Here is an 18,628-nt window from a genome sequence, read left to right on the forward strand (position 1 = left end):
CCCACTCTCGTCGGCGAGAGTGGTCTATTCTTTGATTGCACAAAGGTGTACAATGCGTATGGAATGGACTATGCAACTTGGTCTATGCCGATGACGACGACGACGACGATTGCTGAAATCTGAGATCTTCTAATCGCTGAATTTCGGGACTGTTTCGGTGGCTGAAAATGACTGTTTTGGCTGCGTTTTCTTGGCTGAAAAATAAGGTTTCTTAGGGCTGAAAACTGATGGTCTTTACAGCCTGAATCTGCTACACTTTAGGTGAATAATGCCGGTCTTAATTTGCTGCTGAAATCCAAAAAACACCAAGGGCTGAAATTGGTCCTTCTGTCGCAGGGGTTCTGCAAATGCAAAAACGCTAGGCTGATCTGTTGTGTCGTGATGACGCCGGGGCTGATCTGCTGTGCACAAATTGCCAAGGCTGATCTGATGCAAAAACGCTAGGTCTTCTGTGGAGAAAACGCCAGAGTAGTCGCGGGGGTTGGTCTTGCTGAGAAGTTGCCTGTTAAGCAAGGTGCTCCTGCTGCCTCTTCTGCCAGAAAGTGCTACCTTGGGTTTGCTTATATATTAACTTAGCAAAATTGCCCTACCTACTTTTGTTGGAAAGTCACTTAAAAATAATAAGTGAAAATCCCAATAAATAGGAAAATAGGCTAAATGCACTGGAAAATTTCCCTAACTGATGCTAATGGATTCTGATGGGAATTCTGATGATCATGCTGTGTGCAACCGGAGGATATGCATCTATGCTAAGTGATTGGGCATGCACAGTCTACGAATAGACTCACAAAAGTGCCAGATCACTGCTAATCTAGACTTGACCGAACTGACTGAACCCTGATGTGGTGTAGCTTGTCCACGGACACATAGGGTTGAGATGTGTCACGTGACATCCCCTCCTTTTCAAAGTGAGGTACTGGTACCGAACTGTATGGCGTCGAGGGAGATCGCCAACAGCATCTAGAATCTTGGAAGGGACTCTTCGCTGGCCCACTCTGCTTTCTGGGTCGAGCGATACTTGAACTTCATAAAGGTATGCAACGCTTGCTTCTTTGGGCCGCGCCGAAAGCGACACAAAGTCTTTTGAATCTCCTTTCTTGCTTCAACTTCGTCTAGAGTCCTACGTCCTTCGTCTTCAAGAATCTCCATGGCTGAAAATTCCTGAAACCAACTCCAACACAAAACCATGAACATACCCATTCCATGTAAAGTGAAGGAAAAAAATATTGTCTTCTCTAAAGACTGTGTATGCAATGTCGATGAACATAGAGACGGAGTGACAACCCGTTCATCAAACACATGCAAACAATGAGGTCGAATCTTTTCTGTTTGATCAAAATCAATCAACTGTGGCGAATCACAATGGAAATGCCCATGCTTGGTGCTCATACAATCATGTGCTCGTTCAGAAACTGTGTCATACCAAGGAAGAGACATGGAATGCGACTTCCTTACATACAAACTTTCACGAAAAATTTGCATACATTCGTGCGCATCCATGAGAGAAACGTACTCAACATACAATATGTCATGCCTAGCAAAAGGGATCACATAACGATGCCGACTAAAATACAGGAAACGATCACGAATGAAACACTCGAACAATGCGTGCGTATCAATCATGCGAACACATAATACTTCTTGTGATGGTTCTTTGGACCAAGGCTCGAGAGCCAAGATCTCTTCTTCGGGATCTAGCAAATCTTCTGGTGGATGATCAGTGGACCTCGACTCAAAAGCCAAGATCGATTCTTGGTGATTGATCGATTCTACAACGAGGTTAGCTTCGCTAGAAAAAGCATCAACTAACACATCATCCTTGTGAACAATCACATCATCTTCATGCAACTCATCATGCTTGTGAGAAATCATATCTTGATCATGCAAATCATCATGCTTGTCTTTGTCATCCAAATCATTGTGCTTATCATTGTCAATCAAAACATCATCATGCTTCACACAATCATGCAAATCCTGTGGGTCATGCTTTGGAGAAGAAGAGACTGAGAGAGTCTCCTTTCCCCAAATCTCTTGCATCTGTGCCTGAACTTGAGAATAGAGTCGCCAAAACTCTTTGTTTTGTCGGTCGCTTTGTTCTTGTATTGCTTTTCTTTCTGCTTCTCTTTTGCGTGCCTGCGATCCATTTCTGCTTTTCTTTCTGCATGTATGCGTTCCATTTCTGCTTTTCTTTCTTTGCATTCACGATCAAATTCTGTCATTCTTTTTGCACTTCTTGCTTCGCGTTCTAACTTCCTTTCCATAAACATCTGGTTCAAAGCCTCCATAGGAGTTAGTGCAATCCTTGACGTAGATGGGGAAGGGTTGGAAAAACATCCTGGTGGGGAAAATTCTTCTTCGCCTCTCTCATGCTCATCACTTCCGAGCGAAGTATCCATTCCGCTTCGAGTGATGACCATTCTGCAATCGTGGGTTCTTGTGGGTTCTTGTGTTCTTAAGTCCACGAGGGACTTGGGTTCTTGGGGGTCTTGGGTTCTTAAGTTCAAGAGGAACTTGGGTCTTGAGGGTCTTGGTTCTTGGGTTCTTGGGTTCTTGAGGTTCTTGAGGTTTTCTTTCGCTTGCAAATCGCGTTGGAGAAGGATCTTCTCTTCACCCGAGTTCTACTCCTTTCCGCGGGCGCACCCCTTGGCGGCATTGCGCTCACACCAAGGTTGCTTTTTCCCACCTCACGTCGATTGGCCGGTCGCTAAGTGCGCGGTCCGCTCTCAATGAGTGAAAAGAGATACAAGGGGAGGTTGGACAAGCCCTTCTTTCTTGGGATTCCTGTCACTCTTCAACAAAACACGATTAGGAATCGACACGCCCAGGCGAACTTGAGTTCGTGCGACCTCAACAAGCAAAAAAAATTCGTGTGGTTCTTTCCTTGAGTGATACAGAACACTGCCAAAGCTCTAATACCAATGTTAGGTGCAGCGGAATGAATGTTGTATTTTCTCAAGATTAGTGATCTTTATTGCTCAAGGTTCCTTTTAGTTCTTTAGGGAAGAGAGAGCTTTCCGTCTTGTAGAGTGCTGTGGTCACGAACAAAGTGAGTGGATTGTGCATGCAAGTGAATGAGACTGAGAGAAGGAGAGAGAAGAGATACGACACCTGAGAGGTTGTAAAACCCTCCTCCGAAGGCCCCACTCTCGTCGGTGAGAGTGGTCTATTCTTTGATTGCACAAAGGTGTACAATGCGTATGCAATGGACTATGCAACTTGGTCTATGCCGATGACGACGACGGTGACGACGACGACGATGACGATGACGACGACGACGATTGCTGAAATCTGAGATCTTCTAATCGCTGAATTTCAGGACTGTTTTGGTGGCTGAAAATGACTGTTTTGGCTGCGTTTTCTTGGCTGAAAAATAAGGTTTCTTAGGGATGAAAACTGATGGTCTTTACGGCCTGAATCTGCTACACTTTAGGTGAATAATGCAGGTCTTAATTTGCTGCTGAAATCCAAAAACGCCAGGGGCTGAAATTGGTCCTTCTGTCGCCGGGGTTCTGCAAATGCAAAACTGCTAGGCTGATCTGCTGTGTCGTGATGACGCCGGGGCTGATCTGCTGTGCACAAATCGCCAAGGCTGATCTGATGCAAAAACGCTAGGTCTTCTGTGGAGAAAACGCCAGAGTAGTCGCGGGGGTTGGTCTTGCTGAGAAGTTGCCTATTGAGCAAGGTGCTCCTGCTGCCTCTTCTGCCAGAAAGTGCTGCCTTGGGTTTGCTTATATATTAACTTAGCAAAATTGCCCTACCTACTTTTGTTGGAAAGTCACTTCAAAATAATAAGTGAAAATCCCAATAAATAGGAAAATAGGCTAAATGCACTGGAAAATTCCCCTAACTGATGCTAATGGATTCTGATGGGAATTCTGATGATCATGTTGTGTGCAACCGGAGGATATGCATCTATGCTAAGTGACTGGGCATGCACGGTCTACGAATAGACTCACAAAAGTGCCAGATCACTGCTAATCTAGACTTGACTGAACTGACTGAACCCTGCTGTGGTGTAGCTTGTCCACGGACACATAGGGTTGGGATGTGTCACGTGACATGTTCATACTCATGGCCCGGACCCTTGTGGTTATTTGCGGGGGGAGTATTGAATGATTGAAAAGTGTTGTTTTTACTCATGGCCCGGACCCTTGTGGTTATTTACGGGGGGAGTATTGTTGTTGTTACTCATGGCCCGGACCTGTGTGGTTATTTACGGGGGGAGTATTAAGAAGTCTGAGTAGTGGTTACTCTCAGCACCTCCAAGCGACGCAGGCTGCGGTCTAGGGGGACGTTTGGTTGTAAAAGGCCTCTATATCTCATGGCCCGGATCTTTTTAGGTTATTTGCGGGACGAGTGATGAGGGAGTCGTTGAACAACTCATGGCCCGAACCTAGATGGTTATTTGCGGGGGGGGTGTTCATCGGCGGCTTTATGTTTCTATGTCTTGTAACATATATACCTAGATGAATCCAGGATAAGCCCAGATTCATCGGCGGCTTTATGTTTCTATGTCTTGTAACATGCATATGTAAGCATTTGTGTTGCATTGTGATGTGCCAACCACTGAATATTCCTAATTGGATGAGATTGCCTGGGTATGTAATTTTAGTACATCAGAACACTCGTGAAAGATCACTGGTCTGGGTGTGATGGCTAATTTTACTACACTGGAAAATCAAGAGTTCTGATCTGGACAATAGGAGAAGCTAAGTCCTTGATCAAAGGAGAAGCTAACTCCTTAATAAAAAGAGCAAACTGATTGTCCCTCGGAATGTCCCTCGAAAATTTGACCTAACTTGAGTTGTTTTGCAGATATGCTGTAATCGAGGACGAGTACTCTCTTTCAAGAAGGGGAGATGTCACAAACTGCTGACGTGTCAAAGCCTAAAGAATGGAGCCAACTTACAGATGTGGCCGAGGGGCCTAAACCCTAAGAAGAACAAGTAACAAAAGAAGTCCTACCAACTTATGGGGACCCCGTCCGATGGGGCCCCAAGTGACAAAGATTAAAATAAAGCAGGACCTGTACACACACACGCAAAAACTCATAACGTGGCAAATTTTCGAAAATTGCATTGACATGATGACATGGCAGGCTGTACGGATTTCCGCATTTTGCGTTGGCTGATGACGCAGTAGTTGTACGGATTTCCGTGATTTACGCTAGCAGCTTTTTGGCCTTGCTTTTGCACCAGATGCTTTTGAGTTAAAAGGCTTTTCATGAAAAACTGCTTTTCAGGCCAAGGGCCTTTAAATATGAGGTTAGGGCTCATTCTCTAGCATGCTTCTTGGAGAAGTTGTAGAGTCTGGAGTACCGGCTTGTACTGTGTTGATGCAATATAAAGAAATACCGAAAGGGGCGCCAAGGTTTGGGGCCAATACTTTCTAGGGTGGAATTCCGCCACTCCGTGTCGCGTGTCGTCTCTCTCTTTCAGTTCAGTTGTTATTGAAGTGTTCAAAGTCCGTTCAGTCTGTTCTTCTCTATTGGCACATGGTGTCCGTCTTGTGACAATAAGTTACAACATGGTCATCCTGCATTAAGACCGCTCCCATACTATGACCACACATATCATAGTGACCTCAAATCATAGTTACCCGGAACGGGAACGACGACGGGCCTCCCCGCGGAATGGTGGGGGAATGGCAAGGGGTCTGGAACGGGAACGGCGCGGAATGGCAGACATAAAAAACACCCGAATAATGCAATTTTTAGCGTTATGTGTTTGAATACAAGTAGTATTAGAGTCCTTTACTCTAATACTCACATAAAACATGATTTGAAGACCATTCCACCTTATTATGGCTTGATTGCATCATGGGGGTGATGCACGGTCATAGTACATTCACAACAGACACAGTGCATGCTTGAGATAGAGAGCTTGAGAGAGGCTTCACTTCTTGAGACCAAGGGGGAGAGAGCTTGAATCCTTGAAAGTTGAGGGAAAGCCCAAGAGAGAGAGCTTGAGAGCTTGAGGATAGAGCTTGAGAACTTGAGGCCCGAGCATGAGGGTAGAGCTTGACAGCAAGGAAGAAAGAGAGCCTTGAGGCTTGTTACATTTGTGAAGAAAAGGGATGAGGGGGGAGCAATTTATAAGGAAACACAAACACCCAAAATATGCCCCTTTATTTCTTACCATTGTTGTCGTTCCGGGACGTTCCGGCCCCGTTCCCCCCTACCATTCTGGTGATGCCTGGTCTATCGGAACGCCCTGCCAGTATCGGCCGTTCCAGGCACTTGCAGCCGGCCGGAACGCCATTCGGGCGTTCCAAGCCCTGGTAGGGGTGTTCCCCGGTAACTCTGCCTCAAATGGCTTTTGCAAATCTGGTAGTGCCAACACTCCACGAGTTGTCAACTTCTCTTTTAGAGTCTTGAATGCTGCAATCTCTGATGGTCCCCAAGAAAAAGAACCCCTTTTTGTGTCAACATGTGTAATGAGGAAGCAATCTCCGCAAACTTTCAAATAAACCGCCAGTAATACGAGCAAAAGCCCAAAAAGCTTCAAACTTCATGTACACTCTTCAAATCTGGCCAATCTCTAATGGTTTCAACCTTGGCCAAATCCGTGTTTACACCCTCCGCAAAGACAATGTGTCCCAAAAAGTGTATCTCTGACAAGAAAAACTCGCTCTTTTTTCCATTAACAACCGGTCGATGTTGTCGTAGTGCTTGAAAAACCTATAATAGATGGTGTATATACTCTGTCTCACTCTTGGAGAATACGATGATGTCGTTGAAAAAGGTGCCCACAACTAACCAGTACTCTCTAAAATTCATGTCCATCATCCTATTGAACATTGCAGGAGCATTTGTAAGACCGAAAGGCGTCACCAAAAACTCGTACAATTCAAAGGACGTCCTGAACAGAGGAGTGATCCAGATCTGATGATAGCCACTTTTCATGTCGATACTACTAAAACATGTAGAACCCTGTAGCGTGTCCACTATATCATCGACCTTGGGTATTGAAAACCTCTTCTGATGGTGATTTTGTTGAGAGCTCTATAGTCTCCAAGATCCAACTTTCTTCAATACCAACAACACGATGAATAGTAAGGTGATGTACTCAGCTGAATTAGACCCTTTTCCAAAAGCTCTTTTCCTTGGTTCATAATTTCCTCAATCTGGGCTCTACTAACTCGGTAAGGTGGCAGGTTCGGTGGCGTGCTGCCAGGAATCAAATCAATGGGTAATCTTCAGGTTGCTGAGGAGATAATTCTCCTTGTAAGCCTTCAGAGAAACAATCAGCTTGAGCTTGCAGAAAATCTTGTCGTTCCTTCTCAAGGTCAAACAAATTGATTTTATTGTCAGTTAACTCATTCAAGTGAATCGAGTAAACAAACACACTAGATTTCATTAATATCGAAATGGCCGAAGGCGATACAAGTGGGACAGACTCAATCTTTGATTTTACATCAAGAACTATATCTCTATCCTTTTCATTCTTCAATGTCGCTTTCCTCGCCCTATAGACGACCACAGCGTCGTTCTTATGAAACCAGGGGATTCCCAAAAGGACGTCACACCCTTCCAAAGGCATGATGTGAAAGTCCCCGTTCCCTATATACCTGTGACAATGCAATCGAAGTTTGCCTATGACAAGTGTAATGACAACATCCCGTCCTGGTGCCGCAAGAACTGCCTTGACCGGTGGTCCCATTTCTTCTGACGTAATTCCAAGTTGAGCCGCCAATTCAATCCTTGGCTCCTCCGTCAAAGAAGATAAGGACTTCTTGATCTCGTACTTTGCCCCACGCTTTGCAAAGCTCTGTACTTTAATCCATTTGTTTTGTGGGTCCTGGACATGCTTTATCGACTTCCAAAGCCAATTCTGTACCTACCTCTAGATAGGAGTGTCTAGAATCCTAGGAGAATTAGCATTGGCAATTTTGTGAGCCTGTTAGGTGCTTCATTTTAAAGAGTTACCACAGCAACATTCCCCATTCGAGTCAGTAGAGTCTGCATTGAGGTATTGCACATGTGTACATTCCATTTACGCAATCAAAAGCAAACACCACATTGGCAACGGTGTTGGAGGCCCTTGAGAGGGTTGGTTGGGACCCCATCGGGTCTCTCTCTCTCTCTCTCTCTCTCTCTCTCTCTCTCTCTCTCTCTCACACGAAAATTATGCAACATAAACATAAAACCATAACTTTACAGAGTTTACCACATCCTGCTTGGTCAAACATGATTGAAAAGTCATTGGCCGCCACAACAACATTTGAGAAGCAGTAATCAATTGCGAGGGGCCTCATAGGCACTGGAACAATGGACAAGGCAGCAGCTGATGCAAGCATTGGGGCTTTCCACGAGCCCGAAACAAGAGGGGAATAAGCTGTTATGTCAGTGAAATACGATCTGAAAGGTCCGAATGTCCAGTTCACTTTGCCAGCATAACTGCCATCGCCCACGCTTGAAGCATCCCATGTGTGACAGAATATGCTAGCTGCCTTCTTTGGAAAACCTAGAGATGCATTTGATTTGTACAATATGCGAAGAACTGTGTCGTCCGCAAGCCATCTGCCAGGACAACCCAAATTAAAGACTGACTTCAGATTTGGAGAATCGTTACATCAACTCATCAAATCATTAGGAATGCGAGCAACATACGCAAAACCTTCGGAAAAGATCCTCTAAACATAAGCAAGAAAGAAAGCATGTTATGCCTTGGTCATGTACTGATGAAACGGATTCAAGACATTGCTTAGCAAATCCGAACAAGAGACACATTGTTAAAGCACAAATAGAAAAATACAAATTGCAAAAAACTAAGAGCGCTTAAAAGCAGAAAAAATGAGGGATAAAAATGGGCAATAGAAGCCATCAAGACAGTATAGACTACCATCGAGCATACCGATTTCTCATATTCCCAAAGACGGATATGAAATCAACAGAAGTCATCTCATAAAATATCTCAGTCCTTGCACATATAGAGTCTTGCAAAAATCGAAATCTATCACAAAAGTCAAGCCCTCTTTATGGTAATCCAAGCCACTGGGCATATGATGTTTAAATAGAACTCTGCACTTCAAGCATCAAAATCAAGCTCCTGGGTTTTTTTGCACAATAAAAGGGGCATCACTGTGTATTTCAAGCATTTCATTCTAGTTGCTCACACAAGCATGGCATTCAAGGCACTCACACAATACTCTCATTGTCCCATTTGATGGTGTAGGTATGAAAGTCGACAGAAGTGTCATATGACAATACAAAGAGCTGTTGGTTCCCTCCAGCATTGCCATTCACTGCATAGCTTGTGAGCACTCTATTCGGAAAATTACCTAAGAAGTCGAAACCTATCACATCACTGCCTTGATCATTGGAGGATAGCTGCACAAAACACGCAATTGCAAGATGATCTCTCTCTCTCTCTCTCTCTCTCTCTCTCTCTCTCTCTCTCTCTCTCTCAACCAACAACGGGTTGAGAGAGGAATTTACGTAGAAGTTGTTGATAACTCCTGTGCCTTTAAGGGGGGTGCGTATACGAGCAGAAAAAACTCCGGAAGAGAACTTCTTGGTCAAATATAACTTTGCGCCTGCCTCTCTCTCTCTCTCTCTCACACACACACACACGCGCGCGCGCGTGATGTGGTAGATTGGTTATCCCAGCCCCGCGGAAAATTGAGAGCCTCCAGGCTTCCTGTTCACAAGTAATTTTATTGAAAACAGAAATATGTAAATGAGCCAAATAGGCCGTGCCAATCTTAAAAAAGGGTCTTATTAAGTAGAATCTGAGTAGATGCTTCTTTTGCCTTTCAAAGAAAAACCTGAAGCTAGCACGTGGTGGAGAGAGAGTGGGACAAAAAGGTCACGAGGAGGAGAGTGGGAGATGACGCGCATCGGGAGTCACGACGATAGTGGAGAGAGAGAGGGAGATTGTTTTCTATTGTGGATACGTCAGGCAAAGGCGAAGGGACAAAGACCTGCGTGGTCTTTGAGCAGAGAAGGCAAAGAGAGTTATGCGCTCTCTAAGGACAAAGCGGAAGCGAGAGAGATGCATGGTCTGAGTTGGGTGGAGGCGGAGAGAGAGAGAGAGAGAGATGCGCGCTCTATGAGGACAGACGGAAGCGAGGGGGACACCGAGAGACGCCATGCATCATGGCACGCGGTGGGTGTGTGTGTGTGTGTGTGTGTGTGTGTGTGTGTGTGTGTGTGTGTGTGTGTGTGTGCGCGCGCGCTTTTTCTGTGGTCGCTCTCTCTTATCTGTTTTTTCAGTGAGGTGTTGATTACTGTTTGTGATAAGTAGAGGGGTGGGTGGTCTTGTCTTCGATTGGGGGGAGGGGTGCGAGGATGTGTTATGACCATTACAGACTGAGTTGCAGAGGAGGGCACGAGGTGCATTTGTGAATGAGAGGGTTGTGCCTTCTACTTCAACAGTGGAGAAAGGGGGACTAATTATGATGCACAGTAGGCCGAGAGAGAGAGAGAGAGAGAGAGAGAGAGAGAGAGAGAGAGAGAGAGAGAGAGAGAGAGAGAGAGAGATAGAGAAGAGTTAAAGGGCCCGAGTACAGGCAAGTTGATTTGTGTTGATGACACGGTGCGACTGTGAGAGAGAGTGGAGGTGCAGCTATGGTGGTGAATGGAGGCAAGAGGCCAGGCGAGGCGGGCGCTGGAGAGCTTGGATAGGCGTGCACAAGCGGCATAGAGACGATGGCAACGACTTTTGCTTTGAGATTGGCAGATTTGGTAGATTCCTTTGGAATCTGAACGTCAAATTAATTGGGTTTTGGCCTTTTGGACCGAGTAGTATGTTGCACACATTTTAGAAAAGAGTTATTAAGCCGAATCATGGAAGATGCGATTCAACAGCAGGATGGGCGCAGGTGGCGAGAGCGAGGATGCATTAGCTAAGGAGTGCACAAGCGTGGGCAAGTAGCGAGTGCAAGGCCAGGACTCAGGAGGAGAGGCGCGATAGTTGAGGAGTGGACATGCCCTGCTCGTTACTTCGTTAGCGTAGGAGCCATTTTCCAATCCATGGCCTCTCACTAACCCACGTGGCACAACTGTTGAAATGGCGGGACTCGTTAAATACAACAGCAAGTCATCGGCTTTTTTATATGGCAACAACAGGTCGTCGCAAGTCTTGCTTTTTGATTCCAACAGGTCATCGCAATTCCTCAACTCCTCACCTCGGCGCAACACATCCAGTAGGTCATCCTCGCAGGTCCAGTAAGTCATCGCAATCAGCAGCTCCTCAGTGTCATCGTCATGGTCGGCTCTCTCTCTCTCTCTCTCTCTCTCTCTCTCTCTCTCTCTCTCTCTCTCTCTCTCGTATGTATTTGTGAGTTGTTATCTCTCACCAGCCCGAAGTCCGCCAGCTTAGCCGTCTCCAGCCTCCCTCTCCTCTGCAGCAGAATGTTATCTGGATACACATCCAGATGCAACACTCCATTCTCCTCGTGGCACAACTTTTGAAACGGCGGGATTCGTTAAATACAACAGCAAGTCATCGGCTTTTTTATATGGCAACAACAGGTCGTCGCAAGTCTTGCTTTTTGATTCCAACAGGTCATCGCAATTCCTCAACTCCTCACCTCGGCGCAACACATCCAGTAGGTCGTCCTCGCAGGTCCAATAGGTCATCGCAATCAGCAGCTCCTCAGTGTCATCGTCAAGGTTGGCTCTCTCTCTCTCTCTCTCTCTCTCTCTCTCTCTCTCTCTCTCTCTCTCTCTCTCTCTCTCTCTCTCTCTCTCTCTCTCTCTCTCTCTCTCTCTCTCGTATGTATTTCTGAGTTGTTGTCTCTCGCCAGCCCGAAGTCCGCCAGCTTAGCCGTCTCCAACCTCCCTCTCCTCTGCAGCAGAATGTTATCTGGCTACACATCCAGATGCAACACTCCGTTCTCCTCGTGGCAGAACCTTAGAGTGGTGTCCATGGCCTTCACCACCACCGCCCCCTCATGGCACGTCATGTAGAGCCCCTGCCTCCTCCTCCCATCAGGGGCTCTACATCGCAATTCCTCACCTCGGCGCAACACATCCAGTAGGTCGTCCTCGCAGGTCCAGTAGGTCATCACAATCAACACCTCCTCAGTGTCATCGTCAGGGTCGTCTCTCTCTCTCTCTCTCTCTCTCTCTCTCTCTCTCTCTCTCTCTCTCTCTCTCTCTCTCTCTCTCTCTCTCTCTCTCTCTCTCTCTCTCTCTCTCTCTCTCTCTCTCTCTCTCTCTATGTATTTCTGAGTTGTTTGGCTCTCTCTCTCTCTCTCTCTCTCTCTCTCTCTCTCTCTCTCTCTCTCTCTCTCTCTCGTATGTATTTCTAAGTCGTTGTCGCTCGCCACCCCGAAGTCCACCAGCTTAGCCGTCTCCAGCCTCCCTCTCCTCTGCAGCAGAATGTTATCTGGCTACACATCTAAATGCAACACTCCGTTCTCCTCGTGGCAGAACCTTAGAGTGGTGACCATGGCCTTCACCACCAGCGCCCCCTCATGGCACGTCATGTAGAGCCCCTGCCTCCTCCTCCCATTCATCATGTCAAGTGGCGTTCCACCTTCGCACAAATCCATCAGTACGCAGGGCCAGCTCCCATCGCCATCTGTCAGATGCACCCTACGCAGCCTCACTATCGGCATTACTGTTGCGACTGCGTGAGTGGATAGCCGTCGCATGATGCGGATCTCTACGTCCCCAGCCAGCCGAAGCTGGTGCTTGCGGTGCGTTTCATGAGCAGAAAGCTCTTTGACCAAGATCTTGCAGGCCATGATATGCTCTGCACCCGCAAGGTCGCAACTCTAACTCGCCACCCGCTGTTGTTACTTTGATGATTCCTTCTTACTTTGAATACTTGCCCATAGCCTCCCTCGCCAAGAGATCCTATTATCTTCAGATTGGATATGGTGACCATGGACAACCTCGTACTGTCAATACTGTTGCATGTTGTCTCCAAGGGCGGCCATTCCTGCGCTTCCTTGGTTACAACCAAGGGAGTCCTGATCTGCATGGCCGCCAGCTCGTACTGTTGCTGAGCATTATAACCCATCATGATCTCTCTCTCCGATTTAGGTTTAGGCGCAGCAATAAGATCTTCACGATGAATACCAGCTACTTTAGCTGGCGGAGGCCCAGCACCAGCTTTTTTTAACGCAGGCAAAAGAACGCTCTCCCGAAATAACTCGGCCCTCGTGCATCCTCCGATCAACCTCTCGTTGCTCTCAGGAGCAATTCGATCTTCTCCACAAGGTACCACATGTAGCAAAACGATGGATGAGCTGATCAGCTAATGCTGAAACCGTGTTGAGGCCATTGTAGAGCATCTGGGTGGAAGCTGTCGGCCAGAACGGAGGTCTTTCTTGGTGGCGTATGTGTGTACAAGGGGGTAGATGGTCTCCCTTAGCGCACTCATGTCGGGCCCTCACAGCCCCTGTTCTTGTGAAGCAAAGCCGAAAACCATGGAAACGGAAGCACAGATAGAGTATAGCCTTTGTAGGCTGATGCACGCAGAGAAAGTGAGTGAAAATGGGTTCATTGTCGTCACAGAAGCCTGGAAGATGAGAATCCATTGCCACCGTTCTCGGCTCTCATAGCAGTTGCGCTGCTTCGTTGAAGGTTGCCTGAAGCAGAGAAAGAAACATCTTTGTAGGAGTCGATAGAGGCGGGGACTTGCTTGAGCTTGGGTGCAGGGGGGTTTCCCCTATTCGACCTCATGGACCCCGATCTGGTGATGGAAAGCAATACAAAGAAGTTGGTCCGTGTTCATTGTTTATTTAATTAAGTGCAATTTATGCTAGTAATTATAGGTGGAATTTTCTCCTTCCAAAGAAAGTAAAAACGATGATTGAGGTTGTTGGAGAAGAATGTTGTGCTTGGCAATGCGTCGGTATACATGTATGCTAATTGTGGCGTACTTTGGAAAGCACAACAAGTTTTGGAAATCGCATCCCTAGCCTCTTAGTAACCCACGTGGCACACTCAGGAGCAATTCGATCTTCTCCACAAGAAGTTCACAGGCTACAGAGCTTGTTGGCCAGTATGTATGTTAAGTGCGGTGCACTTGTCAGGGCACAACAAGTTTTTGATGAGCTTCCAGTCCGGGATGTCGTCGGTCGGACATCACTTATTGCAAGATATGCCCGACATGGGCAGGGTCACGAAGCTCTGTGCTGTTTTCATTGCTTGCGAAGCGAGGGCCTCTCTCCGGATGCGGTCACCTATGCTTATGCTTTGAAGGCATGCGGTATTATTCAAGACGTTGATCTGGGTAAACAAATTCATGACGAGATTGCTAGTCAGAGGTTGTTGGAGAAGAATGTCGTGCTTAGCAATGTGTTGGTATACATGTATGCTAATTGTGGTGTATTTTGGAAAGCACAACAAGTTCTGGACGAGCTTCCCAACCGAGATGTCATCTCTTGGACAGCATTAATTGCAGTATATGCCCAACAAGGCCAGGGCCAGGAAGCTTTGAATTGTTTCCATTGTATGCGAAGTGAGGGTTTCTCTCCAGATGCAATCACCTATGCTTGCATTTTGAAGGCATGTGGCATTATGTGAGACATTGTATGGACAAACAAATTCACGATGAGATTGTCAATCAGGGGCTGTTGTAAAGAACTGTCATGCTTGGCAATGATTTGGTTGACATGTATGCCAAGTGTGGTGTACTTTTGAAAGCTCAACAAGTTCTTGACGAGCTTCCTGATCGAGATGCGGTCTCTTGGAATGCATTGATTGCAGGTTATGCCCAACAGGGGCAGGGCCAAGAAGCATTGGGATGTTTCCAGCGGATACGCAGCGAGGGCTTCTCTCCAGATGCAGTCACCTATGCTTGCATTTTGAAGGCATGTGGCACTTTAAAAGACGTCGACACAGGAAAACAAATTCATGATGAGCTTGATAGTCGGGGACTATTCAACAAAAATGTTGTGCTTGGTAATGCTTTGGTTGACATGTATGCCAAGTGTAGTGTACTTTCCGAAGCACAACAAGTTCTTGACAAGCTTTATGTCCGGGATGCATCTCTTGGAATGCATTGATTGCAGGATATGCCCAACAAGATCAGGGCCAGGAAGTGCTTGGCTGTTTTCATCAAATGCAAAGTGCCGTTCACAGTTGAGCACCATCGTTCTTACTTCCACCAGATTTGGACGTATGAAGCGATGAGTGAATTTTGATAGGCTTTGAATTGACACAAGCTGAAATATAAAAATTCCCGCTTCTTCCTAAAGTTCCTCCACCCAAATAGTCACAATCTTATCTCCTTCATCCTCCATTGTTGTCTCTGGCAGTGGGTTAAGAGCAGGAGATGCCCAGCATCGTTGATGCAAGGTGCATCGACGACAGACATTCAATCGGGCGGTGAGTAAGCATTATCATTCTGTGATTTTTGACATTTTTGACACTACAAACGCAGTTAATGAACACACTGAGAATTGCACGCTGCCGTGGGAATGGCACGTTCCCTCGTATTATAAAAATTGGGGAGGACTGTGCAAACTCCCCCATGCAAGGAAACTTGCATGTTTTGTTTTTTTTTTAAACATAAAAATTGGAACAACAAACAATTAATAACGTTGACATATTGTAATTACGAACATTGAGCTTGACAAACCTCTAACCCTCCTCGTGGTTTTCTACAAGGTACCCCTCTGAAGCACTACAATTGGTATCTCATTCTTTCAAGGTACAACTTTGAACCACGGCAATCGGTGGCCTCTCTCTCTCTCTCTCTCTCTCTCTCTCTCTCTCTCATCCTTTCATAAATTTTTTTACTTGAGAAATTTCTAAATGGCATATATAGTTTTCAATATTTTGCTCGAGAAAGATTTAGAAGAGTTACGGCAACAAGGAGGATGCCTCACTGGCATCTGGAGGGGGGCGTATGCATGTAACTATGGATCGCTATGAGGTACCTTGTGATTACCAAATATCGGCAGCTGCCTTTTGGTTTGAAAGAGCTTGCTAAGATTTCAATATGGGTCTTAATGCATCCGTGCAAACACCTTAAGAGCCAAGATAGGATCAATAGGAATACGATCAATAAGAATTGTCATTGTTGATTGTTTCACTTTCATTTGGGTCTGCAATGCAGTCTTGAAGAGTTAGTTTTGTTGGGACATTGTGAAATAGAATGACTGGAATGTCGTAAAAAGAGGCTGGGATGCACACGTTCTGGGAGAAGCTCCTCACAAGTTCAAGAGTGGTATAGAAGCTCTTATGCAATTGAAGGCAGATAATCCAAAATTCAATGACCAATACTGTCCTCCAAAATTGCAAACTTGATGGTTTGTAGTATTTGGTAGACTTTTTATTGAGCATCATGAACACATTCATATTTGTGATGAATTAGATTGGAAAGAATTCACCTTCGAATTTTGAAACCGCTTCTCACATTTTCAGCCATGACCTATACCTACATACATTCCGTTCCAGCCATAGCGTGGGATTTCCACTGTGTCTCATCACATAATCCTTGAGCATTGAGAGTCACTTATCCATATAGTTCATCACATGTATCTTTTGGTCCCATACATCATATTTACCACCCAAAACAATAATAAAAAATCATGTGTACCTTTGGTCTTACAGGTCATATTTGTCCATCTAGGACGATAATAAAAAAAATACCTCTCTCTCTCTCTCTCTCTCTCTCTCTCTCTCTCTCTCTCTCTCTCTCTCTCTCTCTCTCTCTCTCTGCCCCCCAAGTTTTTGTCTTCTAGAGGTTCTTGTTTTCTCTTACCCTCGGACTCTGCGGCTAGGGAAGCACTCTAGTTTTCGAGACATGGTTGTTTTTTGTAATACTAATATCTTGTTGGTTCTCGCACAGATGGCGGCCTGACTTGATGGTTAGAGCACGCGTTTACGGTCCCAACTTGGCCACCAGAGTTCAAATTCACTTTTGATTAACTTGAGGCGGTTGATGTGGGGAATTTGCAAAGAGGAAAGGTTGGGAGCTGAGGAATCTCGGTGATAAACGAATAAAAGTTGGAAGTTACCAGTATGTCCCTAGTATTAGCCCAGTGGAAAGCTGCATGTGCATTACGTGACGGGCGAGAGGGCGAGCTGCATTATGTGCTTCAAAGTGCTCGGCAACTTCTCATTTCTTGCACACCCTTGCTCTCTTATACCGCCGGGTTGTTTGAACTCGGCCTTGTTGGTCTTGAGTTCAGGACTCGTCAGATAGATCTTTGAGGTCTCTTGTGATGGTTCCTACGGCATTGAAGCCTCTCTTCTCATTGTGTATGTGTGTGTGTGTGTGTGTGTGTGTGTGTGTGTGTGTGAGAGAGAGAGAGAGAGAGAGAGAGAGAGAGAGAGAAGAAGAAGAAGAATGGCCTTTTTATCACCCATGCGAGGTAGATCAGTTCCCTCTTGAAGAAGAGATCTTGAGTTCGAAACTTGTTGAACGGTATCTTGAGAGAGTTCCTAACGCGTTAAAACTTCTCTTTTCATTTCTTTTTCTATTTTTAATTTTTTTGGTGGGGAGGAGGGGAAGAGAGAGAGAGAGAGAGAGAGAGAGAGAGAGAGAGAGAGAGAGACTGGAATAAGCTTTTTTTCACCCATGAGTGGTAGATTGGTTATCCCAAATCCCACTTCAATAACAGGGTCATAAGTGAAGATTGGTTATCCGAGCTCCCTCTTCAATAAAAGGTCACGGGTTCAAGACTCGTCGAGCAGATCTTTGAGAATGTATAGACTAGCTTGATTGGACGAGGCACGACAAAGCACAAGTCTAGGAAAGAAAGATATAGGTGGCTCTATGTTTGGCGGTTTGCTTAAACAAGCCATAGAGAATAAATCTAAAAGGTTGTGCATCCCCTATTGTGGACCATAGTAAGTATCTATACTAGTATAATGGGGGGAGGGATTTTGGCCCTCCCTCCTTGCCACACGTCAAAAGCTCCTTCAAGTGGTGGGTGTGGCCTGCAGCTCCAAGAGCACAGCAATGCACACGCACACACACACACACACACACACACACACACACACACACACACACACACACACACACAGAGGGAGAGAGAGACGACCGAAGGCCGTCAGCCGCACTAGTATCTTTAAGTTACAACATAGAAGTAAAACATTTTACATATGTGATTGCATAGAAGAGCCAAATTGTTGGGTATTCAAGCCCAAATTTTGTGTGTGTCAACCCATGGGAACATCTCCTTGGAGCATGCAAAAGAACTCCACTTCATTTAGAAGTGTGCATGGCTAGCTTTATATGTAAGGCTTCAACTCAACTCAAAAATATAGTGTGTTTTTTATCTCTTTGTGTCGACTCTCTCGTACCCTCTCTCTCCATCTCGTTCTGCACTCTCTCTCGTTGCTGCCATGGACTGCTCAAGGTGGCATCCACCATAGCCTCCTCCCATCAACTAGTATCAGAGCCAAACTTCTTACATATATAGATTTGGACCTTCCATGCAACAGTCCACTTCAAACTAGAGTGTATAACTACAAAGAAGCTTACAAACTTGTCAATGGTCGACATCGACAATACTTGGCAGTGGCATAGACGAAGTAGTCACAAGAAGAAATACACATATGTAGATCGATTTGAAGGATTTTCGACCAACTGAAGGTGATAATTTGAAGGACCAAGATGTTTTAGATTACATGAGCATTTTGCATCTTAATTTACATGCAACACCTCTCTCTAAAGTGTATGCCAAATATACCAATTTAGTGGTTCGGATA

The 18,628-nt window shown here is 45.6% G+C and overlaps 1 pseudogene across 1 annotated transcript in view; it reads right to left on the reverse strand.

The window, feature by feature from the left end:
• LOC147439054 (uncharacterized) overlaps positions 1 to 18,628 on the reverse strand; it is a 64,245-nt pseudogene that overhangs the window by 37,240 nt on the left and 8,377 nt on the right. Inside the window, exons 7-9 of the transcript XR_015184424.1 lie at positions 9,440 to 9,537; positions 9,144 to 9,331; positions 8,169 to 8,521 (exon numbers count right to left, since the gene is read on the reverse strand). The product of XR_015184424.1 is annotated as an uncharacterized LOC147439054 (transcript). The remainder of the gene's footprint in view (positions 1 to 8,168; positions 8,522 to 9,143; positions 9,332 to 9,439; positions 9,538 to 18,628) is intronic.

Source organism: Adiantum capillus-veneris, chromosome 16 (assembly GCF_014529385.1).
Source record: "Adiantum capillus-veneris isolate H3 chromosome 16, ASM1452938v2, whole genome shotgun sequence".
NCBI classification, from domain to species: Eukaryota; Viridiplantae; Streptophyta; class Polypodiopsida; order Polypodiales; family Pteridaceae; genus Adiantum; species Adiantum capillus-veneris.